General features: G+C 42.5%; 1 non-coding gene across 1 annotated transcript; it reads right to left on the bottom strand.

The window, feature by feature from the left end:
• Positions 1-409: 409 nt before the first annotated feature.
• Positions 410-484, bottom strand: Trnat-ugu (transfer RNA threonine (anticodon UGU)). The gene has a single exon. It is a non-coding gene; the product is annotated as a tRNA-Thr (tRNA).
• Between the last annotated feature and the right edge of the window lie 10380 nt (positions 485-10864).

Below are 10864 nucleotides of genomic sequence, written 5' to 3'. Positions count from 1 at the left end.
TGTACGGCCGACGTTCATAGCAATGGTTCACTGACAAATACGCTCTCATTTGCCGAGACGATAGTTAGCATAGCCTTCAGCTACGTCAATTCCTACGACCTAGCAAGGCGCCATAATCCTTTGCTATATATATTGTGGTTATAACATGTATCATCAAGAGAGATGTTCTACAATTGTGGGTTAAAGTTAAGTATTACATCATCTACGTACTTTAATTGCAATTCTCACGATATTGTCCTGTTCCAGACCTCACGCCAGTCAGCGTGTAATTAAACGCGTGCATTTCGGCCTCCTCTAGAAACACTACAATGGCCATGCAGCTTCTCTAGAAAGAATTGATAATTAATCGAAACGGTCAACTGCCTTGTGGTGTTGTTGATATACCTCAATGGGGACAGCTGAAAATGCGTGCCCCGACCGGGACTGGAACCCGGGATCTCCTGCTTACATGGCAGACGCTCTATCCATCTGAGCCACCGAGGGCACAGAGTATCTCGTGACTGCAGGGGCTTATCCCTTGCACAATATCGTATTTCTCTTTGCATCAGATGACATCCCCTCTTTGTTCCATCCTCTACGAAACCGAAATTAAGAACACAAATATTGTCCAGTATTAAGGAAACTTATAATTCGTTCATTCGGCTCTCTGTGTGAGATTGTATTGGTGCATTGAAGTTCTGCACACGAGCACCGTTACTAACCGCTTTGTGGATCTCATAGCCGAACAGAGCACACGTTCATGAGGTCGCTGTTTGCTGAATCTATTTAGATCGTGACATATATGTGACGTAGTTCGACGGATCAGCAGGTTGTTGCTCCTAGATGCAGCTGCGAGGAATTGAAAAAGATGCGTTGGTAGTTTCTTCTCCGTGAGAAACACAGATCATTACGTTTACAAGAGCTACGCGATGCGGAAAATGTTGTCGTTAATGCAGAGGCAGTCTGGAGAAAATGCATCAGCGAGAAATTGGGTACAGGGTGAGACAGCAAAAACGCGAGCCCAAAACTACACGAGACCGAATAAGTACAAAAAGCTTTGGTTTTCGCTAGGTTACAGAGAAAATTTTTACAAATTTTCTGACGCATGCCAGTAATGTTTAAGTTTTACAGCTTGTAGATTATGAAACCGACTTTTAATGGAAGTACATATTCTTTTAATGATAATAAATTTGCCTAGATTCCCCCCCCCCCCCCAAATAAATACATAAATAAAAATCTAACGTCCAGGAGCGGTAACGTAATTCTACTCGGCTGAAGGGCGTCAAGCAATTGTGTGCACGCAGGCACCTATGGATTGCTCAGGGATGTTTCTGTGTAAGTACATTTTTAATATGCTCAATAAAGGTTCGTGGTTGGCACCGAGTGTTTTGCCGAAACGGGAGACACCCACTGCCATTTTTTGTTTTTACAAATACGTCAGTGATACAAATTTCTCCCTCATGGCGTAACAGGTAAACAGCGCTGTCTAGTATTGCTACTAACCCAAGTGAAGGAGATGTAAGAGCCACAACAACGTATACCGTCGTTAATGCTGGGATTTTCGGGTTGCTGTTAGCTTTTCCAGAGCTGCTGTTCAATGACACTGAAACAGGCTTCAGTTTCCTGGAAGGGGTTCTACATGAACCGAAGCGATATGTAGCTCGGTTTTGGGAATCAAATTCGTGCACTGTGAAAAGATATAAACAGACAAGAAATAAAGAGTTCACTTACGAGTTAGAGGCATCTTCCTAAGAATGAAGGGTTCATCATAACGATCGATGATGTCATCAGTATTGTGGGTATAATAACAAAAAAATCACTCTACTCTTAGCTTTCCCGAGATGTGATCAAGCCACGGCAGATCGCAAGACAGGAGGACTGAAAAAACAAAAACATCATTTGCTGCTTCTGATTTTTCTGTTGCGCGTCACACTGTAAATTGTGTTTGACCACGGTAGGGGTGTAAATAAGCTGCGCAATGGATGGTTTCACTGACGCCCATTTTGCCACCTCCTGTAGCCTGTCTTAAATGTTTTCGTCAGCCGCCGACAAGAAAACCGCGTGATTTTGGGTGTCGCTGTTCTGACTTGCATCGCAGAGGCGTCAACAGAAGGAGTGAGATTTGGGTTGGAGCTGGGGAGGCGGTGCCGACCTTCCCACTGTGTGACACGTCCACTTTGTCGTTGGACAGAAGTGGGGTAAAAGGTTGGACACATGTGACTTCATCAAGCCACCTTCACCTCACATGAACATCTGGTCTCTGGCTATTTTGAATCGTCGCCGAACCCGAGGGTCAGGTAACCCGGGCGCCAAGGTTTTCCACCTTTACTGAGAACAGCTGGTGGTACTTTTTAGCAAACTTCCACGCTTCTGCGTCGCAATGGAGGAAAATGACGGGTTTCAAAAATGACGTTTCAATTCTTTACAGCAGTGAACTCTTACTTAAAGTGGTGGTATGTATCTTCTGAGGTTTTGGAAAGAGTCGTCGAGGAGTGTTCAACGATATAATCTTGGTCAAATTTCAACAAGTAGTGGCAAGATAACAACAGCGTATATCACAATTCCGCCATTAAGGAAAGAGGTGCCAAAAACTTTTACCCTAATGTATCAAAGGTACGCAAACATATGACACGGGTAAGGTTTGTGTGATTACTGTTGTGGCCGTCATATCAAGTGCTCAATATGTTGATCTCAACCACTCATACTTGCTAGGAAGCTCATCTGGGCAGTGAGTTCTACGCTTTGAATTTCAGCTGGACATATAGCAGCGCAGGCTCAGGTTGTATCGCATTTCATTTCGTCAGCGTTTATTTGCAAATCTCCTTTTCGAATTTTATGAACAGATAAGTGTCCAGAGTGTTGAGCATGGTGAGGGAGCAAGCTATTTTTTTGTTTTCCAAACTGAAGGAGTTAGTTTTGCGAATGAGACATTAAAAGTGGTACATAAGTTATATTGACTGGGCAACAACATAAATGACGATGTCCAAATTAGAGACGACATAAAATACGGAGTGGTAACATCAAAAAACTGTCTCTGAAAAAAAAAGATATTTCTTTACATTGGACATAAACGCCGAGAAACGTAGACACAGGAAGGCATTTCCGGAATAGCTTAGCCTTCTACGAAAGTTGTAGTTGTCTGTCCTGTTCTGCTGTCGTTAGCATCCACCGAGAGTGGTAGGAGGACAGTGAAACATGGAGTAAGCGACAAGATGTGCACGTCAGTGCCTCTCAGAAACTGCAGAGGTCGGAACCTTGCCTGGTTTTGTGCATTAGGGAGTGTGATGTGGCTAAAACGTAACAGCCTCCTCGGATCTCTAATGAAGGTAATTGCTTGCACAGAGGTTCGATGATGTGACGAACCTCCCTATTGGGTGTTGACTAAAGTACTTCTTCTTCGCAGGGCGTCTTCCCTATGAGTCCGCTGCAACTCACAGCAGCAGACTGCTTCTGACCGGTGCGTCCACTCGCATCTGCCTGGAATTTACGACAGCAGTCTGTATTTAATACCACGCCAGAACATGTTTCTTACAAGTGTCCTTGCTAGGTTATCACTGCAGTATGTAGCAATAAAGTAACACACTAGACAATGGTGTTGAGCGGGGCGTTTCGTTGCGGTAATGCAGTAAAAAAGTAAAATATAGGAAGATAGAGGTAGAGAGAGAGAGAGAGAGAGAGAGAGAGAGAGAGAGAGAGAGTTGAATTCTTGTTGGAAGAATTGAGGTTGATACAATCATATGAAGGTTTCATGATTGTCTAGTCTGGAAAGGGATACGATTAAAGAAACGCTGGGAGAGGATACGAAGTGTTTTCCGGTGGAGAGAGAGTGGAATTTATGGAGCGTCCGTAAGCTCCTTCCTTCCAACACGCCACGATTCTCGAAGATGAGAAGTACAAGAGGATGTTAAGATGCATAGCTATAGAAAATGCGAGTGTGCTCTAGGCGTTTTAGGAGACGTTGGTACTCTATGAGAGGGTGTTCGTTACGCTGAGGTACAGTGGTATAATACGGAGAGTAGAAAAGCATTGGCATTGGCGGGAATCAGACCCCATATTCATCTGGTTAGTAGCTGTTGGTTATTTTAGGCTATTACCAGCTGTCTGTTTACTGAGCATAGGTCAGGATTAGTGTTTGATCGAACGCTAGTCTGAGGTATGTCAGTGTTCTAGTTAGATTGCTTTGGACGGTTGTGGATTGAAAAAAAATGTCATTTCATCTCCACAATTTGTCTTCTAGCTAGCAGCAACCTACAGGACTACTAAGTAATAAACTTTCTCCAGTACACTGCAGTGGCGAATCTGGCACACAGCAGCGCTATATTTACGCGGGCAGCAGCAGAGGTCGACTGAAGCTTGCCATCCACCCCTTCTCCCCCGCCCCCCTCTAGCACTACGGCCCATCCCCATGGGATCTGTTGCACAGTTTTACAGGAAAACAGCTACCGAAACTCCGTTGAAAGGTAATCAAACGGAGTACAATTGGTTTTTGGGACAATATTGTTCTTTCGTGGTCGGCTGTTTTACAGTCAGAATGAGAACACAGTTGTAAAAAATGACGTACATTATCCAAAACACTCAGCATCAACCAAACCAATTGCAAAAAAATCAGTAATATGTTATCAGAGATGTATTTCAATACGTTTTGGAAGAACTTATTCATAAACAGATGAGAAGCTCATAATATATCATGAAGAAAGTTTAAAGGGATAGATATTTTTGTTATACTCACAATACTAATGACATCGTCAATATTATTATGACCTTCTCATGTTTGGAAAGATCCAAGTAATGCATGACAACCCGATCTAGGCCATTAAGTTACCTTATGCCTTTGCCTTCCCTTATTCCTTTTCTTTGTTGTAGTATGTCTGTTTATATTGTACTATCTTGCGTGACAACAAGGCACTTCGTTCAGCATAGGATCCCTTTCTGGAAGCTGATGACCGCTTAAAAATCATTTTAGGGCAGCAATGGAATGGTTGAGAGCAAGCGGTAAATCCTTGTTCTATATCTAACGGCGGCCTCTATAAGTAGGACAGGCACTTTTACTTCTAGGTCAGTGGAAGCGCACTATTTCGTTTCCTGTGTTGCAGAATTCCTCATACAACTCTACTTTTCTCCAAATTTGATATACTGCACATCTTCTGCTCTCTTCATTACTTTCATTCATTCATTTGACTTCTATCTTGGGTTATGGCGAAAACCTCATCTCTAATTACTACATCGGAGAGCTGAAAACTTACAAGTAACCAAACAGAGAAACCGTGGTGAGGTTAAAAGACAATAATTGATACGAAAACAATGAAGCATTGCTAGATAACACCCAGGAAATAAGAGAAAGACGCTTATGCCAGTACCCACAAATTGTAAGTATTGTCCTGGAAATAGCGCATCGTTTCTAGGAAACACGACAGCTATCGAGCTATTTTTGTAGAGGCTCCAGACAACGGCTGGTGCCGTGCTCAGTCACAAACACTGAGAACCAGCGAATTACGACAACGTTATGGTACTGTGAATTTTCCCTACATCACGAACCAGCGTACTTAACCATCTTCTGTCACGTTCTGAAAGCCACCAGAATTCGAAGATATGTCACTCGATCTACTGAAAACTGTGAGAGTGCAGAAATTAGAAAATTACAATGTTACTTACAGTCCGTCTTGATTGCAAAATGTTTATTCATATGACCGGTATCGGTTCCTCTAGAACCATCTTCAGATCTGATATTTCGGTTACAGGAGTAACCCGTCCAAACACAGCAACTTTCATATGTAGCGTCATGTCTGGACGGGTTACTCCTGTAACCAAAATATCAGATCTGAAGATGGTTCTAGAGGAACCGATACCGGTCTTCTGAATAAATATTTTGCAATCAAGATGGACTATAAGTAACATTATAAAATCACTGATTGCGGCTATCCTATCAGACATTATGTCTGTTATTGCAAAATTAGAAAATTATTTGAAGCTAGGTCAAAATCTATCGAAGAGCTAGTTAGAATATCAAATACAGAAAGAGAACAGAGGAAAGTACGAAGGCATAAATCAGGATACTATCGGATGTGTCCTCTGTCATGTCGTTCTTGTAACTGTGGAATAGAGATAAACCGAAGGAATGTGTGACGTGATGTAGGTCAGTCAATGTGTTTTTAGAAAGTGAAAAGCTACGGGAGATGAAATTTTGCTTTTTATTTAGTAATGGTAAGAAGAAAAAAGAGGAAAACTTCCAACAAAATACAGCAGATAACCATATTTTAAAAACTGAGACGAAGAAAGAAAAGTCCGTGTTAGGGAAAGTGCTAGGTAAGGCTACACTTTGTACCACTGGGCTTTATATGTATGTTGCAGAAACAACTTAAGAAGTGGAAGATAATTTTTATAGACAAATGACAGTACAAGATGATCATCCACCAGTGCTAAGATACCAAGATCAGTGATCCGGAAAAAGTAATACCTGCAGACTGGAATCAATAGTGTATTCTACACCTGGAACAGATCAAGAATAAACAAAGCAAACATGTAGTAATGTCAAGTTGTAGGAAAGAGACCACTGATTCTGGTATCACCGAAATTCAGAATGACATGACAGTACATTAAGCGAGATATAGGCATACGGAATCAAGACACGTATCAAAAACTGTAAATGGATGAAAAGGAATTAAGCAAAGTATTATTGAAACAAGGGACTTAGGGAAGGCAGGAAAATGTGTGGATGGAGCCTAATCACTTACCGTTGGCTGCTCATTAAACACGTACACTTTATTTAAGGAAATAATTTTTTTTAAAACAATCATTTTCAAAAAATTGACTGTAACACAAGCTATACTGACGGCTGAAGGCCTTATTAAATTATTTGTCTGCTGAAGGCCACAAGGAATAGGAATAATTTAAACAAAATATTATTTTTAAACAATTGACACACTCAGACCAAATAAAGAAGCGAGTGATCCACAGACAGTGCACCAAAGATCGACCTGAGAAAAGTCCCTACAGCTGCGTAAGTGGTGAGACAGGCAGTCCAGTGTTATACTCACTTGACGTGATGGCAACTCAACCAGTCACAGTTTAAAAGGAAGACCAACACTCTCGCAAAATACACCTAAGATGCGATAACCTGTACCACGATGGAATAATTCAGGCGAGGGCGAAGTGACAGACAGCACTGCGTCTGCCGAATCTGACTTTTAAAACATCGGAAGGCAGAAGGAAGCACTCCACAAATGCAGTACGCAGACAGCGTTAAAATAACTGCTCATTCAAACACATTAGGTACACACTGACCCGCGAAATCAATTCCACCAACAACTCAGACACTGATAAGACCGGTCACTGTGGAACAACAAGCACGAACCACAAGTCCACACAAACACGGAGGGCCCAGAAGGTGTCAGAAGACCAAACACGCGTCCTCCGATGAGACGACCTAACGAACGACCAACCAACGGCCGTTCCCCCTCAAGTCAGGCATCGAAAGGTCCCAGTATGAATCGTCGACTGGCAACTTATTGCAATGAGGTCACTTCGACGCACGGAGACACACACACACACACACACACACACACACACACACACACACACCAGTAAAGGTAGCACTACTGGAATATCCCCCCCCCCCCCCCCACCTATGAACCATGGACCTTGCCGTTGGTGGTGAGGCTTGAGTGCCTCAGCGATACAGATGGCTGTACCGTAGGTGCAACCACAACGGAGAGGTATCCGATGAGAGGCCAGACAAACGTGTGGTTCCTGAAGAGGGGCAGCAGCCTTTTCAGTAGTTGCAGGGGCAACAGTCTAGATGATTGACTGACTTGGCCTTGTAACACTAACCAAAACGACCTTGCTGTGCTGGCACTGAGAACGGCTGAAAGCAAGGGGAAACTAAAGCCGTAATATTTCCCGGGGGCATGCAGCTTTATTGTATGGTTAAATGATGATGACGTCCTCTTGGATAAGATATTCCGGAGGTAAAATAGTCCCCCATTAGGATCTCCGGGCGGGGACTACTCAAGAGGTCGTCGCTATCAGGAGAAACAAAACTGGCGTTATACGGATCGGAGCGTGGAATGTCAGATCCCTTAATCGCGCAGGTAGGTTAGAAAATTTAAAATGGGAATTGGATAGGTTAAAGTTAGATGTAGTGGGAATTAGTGAAGTTCGGTGGCAGGAGGAACAAGACTTTTAGTCAGGTGAATACGGGGCTATAAATATAAAATCAAATAGGGGACATGCAGGAGTAGGTTTAATAATGAATAAAAAATATGAGTGCGGGTAAGCTACTACCAACAGCGTAGTGAACGCATTATTGTGGCTACGATAGACACGAAGTCCACTCCTACTACAGTAGTACAAGTTTATATGCCAACTAGCTCTGCAGATGATGAAGAATTTGATGAAAGGTATGATGAGATAAAAGAAATTGTCCAGGTAGTGAAGGGAGACGAAAATGTAATAGTCATGGGTGACTGGAATTCGAGAGTATGAAAAGGGAGAGAGGGAAACATCGTAGGTGAATATGGATTGGGGGTAAGCAATGAAAGAGGAAGCCGTCTGGTAGAATTTTGCACGTAGCATAACTCAGTCATAGCTAACACTTGGTTCAACAATCATAAAAGAAGGTTGTATACATGCATGGATCCTGGAGATACTAGAAGGTATCAGATGGATTATATAATGGTAAGACAGAGATTTAGGAACCAGATTTTAAATTGTAATACATTTCCAGGGGCAGATGTGGACTCTGACCACAATCTATTGGTTATGAACTGTAGATTATAACTGAAGAAACTGCACAATGGTGGAAATTTAAGGAGATGGGACCTAGATAAACTGATTAAATCAGAGGTTGTACAGAGTTTCAGGGAGAGCACAAGGGAACAATTGACATGAATGGGGGAAAGAAATACAGTAGAAGAAGAATGGGTAGCTCTGAGGGATGAAGTAGTGAAGGCAGCAGAGGATCAAGTAGGTAAAAAGACGAGGGCTAGTAGAAATCCAGGTGTTGACAGATGTGAACATTACCGAACTATCAGTTTAATAAGTCACAGCTGCAAAATGCTAACGCAAATTCTTTACAGACGAATGGAAAAACTGGTAGAAGCCGACCTCGGGGAAGATCAGTTTGGATTCCGTGGAAATGTTGGAACACGTGAGGCAATACTGACCTTACGATTTATTTTAGAAGAAAGATTAAGGAAAAGCAATCCTACGTTTCTAGCATTTGTTGACTCAGAGAAACCTTTTGACAATGTCGACTGGAATACTCTCTTTCAAATTCTAAACGTGGCAGGGGTCAAATACAGGGAGCGAAAGGCTATTTACAATTACTACAGAAACCAGGTAGCAGTCGAGGGGCATGAAAGGGAAGCAGTGGTTGGGTAGGGAGTGAGACAGGGTTGTAGCCCCTCCCCGATGTTCTTCAATCTGTATATTGAGCAAGCAGTAAAGGGAACAAAAGAAAATTTTGGAGTAGGTATTAAAATCAATGGTGAAGAGATAAGAACTTTGAGGTTAACCGATGACATTGTAGTTCAGTCACAGACAGTAAAGGTTTTATAAGAGCAGTTGAACGGAATGGACTGCGTCTTGAAAGGAGGGTATAAGATGAACATTAACAAAAGCAAAACGAGGATAATGGAATGTAGTCGAATAAAGTCGGGTGATGCTGAGGGAATTAGATTATGAAATGAGACCCTTCAAGTAGTAAAGGAGTTTTGCTGTTTGGGGAGCAAAATAATTGATGATGGTTGAAGTAGAGAGGATATAAAATGTAGACTGGCAATGGCAAGGAAAGCGTTTCTGAAGAAGAGAAATTTGTTAACATCGAGTATAGATTTAAGTGTCAGGGAGTCGTTTGTGAAAGTATTTGTATGGAGTGTAGCCATGTATGGAAGTGAAACATGGATGATAAATAGTTTGGACAAGAAGAGAATAGAAGCTTTCGAAATGTGGTACTACAGAAGAATGCTGTAGTTTAGATGGGTAGATTACATAACTAATGAGGAGATATTGAATAGAATTGGGGAGAAGAGGAGTTTGTGGCACAACTAGACAAGAAGAAGGGACCGGTTGGTAGGACATGTTCTGAGACATGAAGGGATCATAAATTTAGAATTGGAGGGCAGCGTGGAGGGTAAAATTGTAGAGGGAGACCAAGAGATGAATACACTAAGCAGATTCAGAAGGATGTAGGTTGCAGTAAGTACTGGGAGATGAAGAAGCTTGCACAAGATAGAGTAGCATGGAGAGCTGCATCAAACCAGTCTCAGGACTGAAGACCACAACAACAACTGGAATATAACGATCCATTCAACTTAAACTCGCTGAATCCGGTCCTTGACGTGGTCGTGCACTCTCACGACCACATCCTTCCGTCGGGCATTGTATCTATGGCGCCAGCGGTCGGGCGAGTACTGGCTGTGGGGAGTTCACTGCTGCCCCGCCCCTAAATGAACTCCGGTACACGACGAGTCGGAAATATTTTAGGTCGCTCCAAAGATAGTACCACAGCACTCGCTATCGATAAACGCCGCTGCTGCCGCTCACGGACAGACAAAGTGAGCAAACGTAGTGGCGCTAGTGAACGCACTAAGAAAACGAGGGGTCAAAATCAGAATACACGACGCCAACCTGTCAACAGCACAAACGCGAGCCGGAGCACGGCTCTGTCATATTAATGAAGAATTTCCTAAAGTTGTGCTCTTGAAGTACAGCATTTTGTTCAAAGCAACCTCAGACCACGCGACATGCAGAAAAGTAGTAACTAAACGCATTTTAAATGTAGTGCATTCGAAAAATAGGTAATGAATATGAATGTAATGAATGAATCTCAAAGGAAAATGGGGGGTGAGGGGGTCTTAGAAGTTCATATTAAAAAATAGAAAAAGTG

Source organism: Schistocerca serialis, chromosome 5 (genome assembly GCF_023864345.2).
Source record: "Schistocerca serialis cubense isolate TAMUIC-IGC-003099 chromosome 5, iqSchSeri2.2, whole genome shotgun sequence".
NCBI classification, from domain to species: domain Eukaryota; kingdom Metazoa; phylum Arthropoda; class Insecta; order Orthoptera; family Acrididae; genus Schistocerca; species Schistocerca serialis.
Note: the sequence above shows the minus strand (reverse complement) of the source record. Positions and strands in the feature narration are given on the sequence as shown.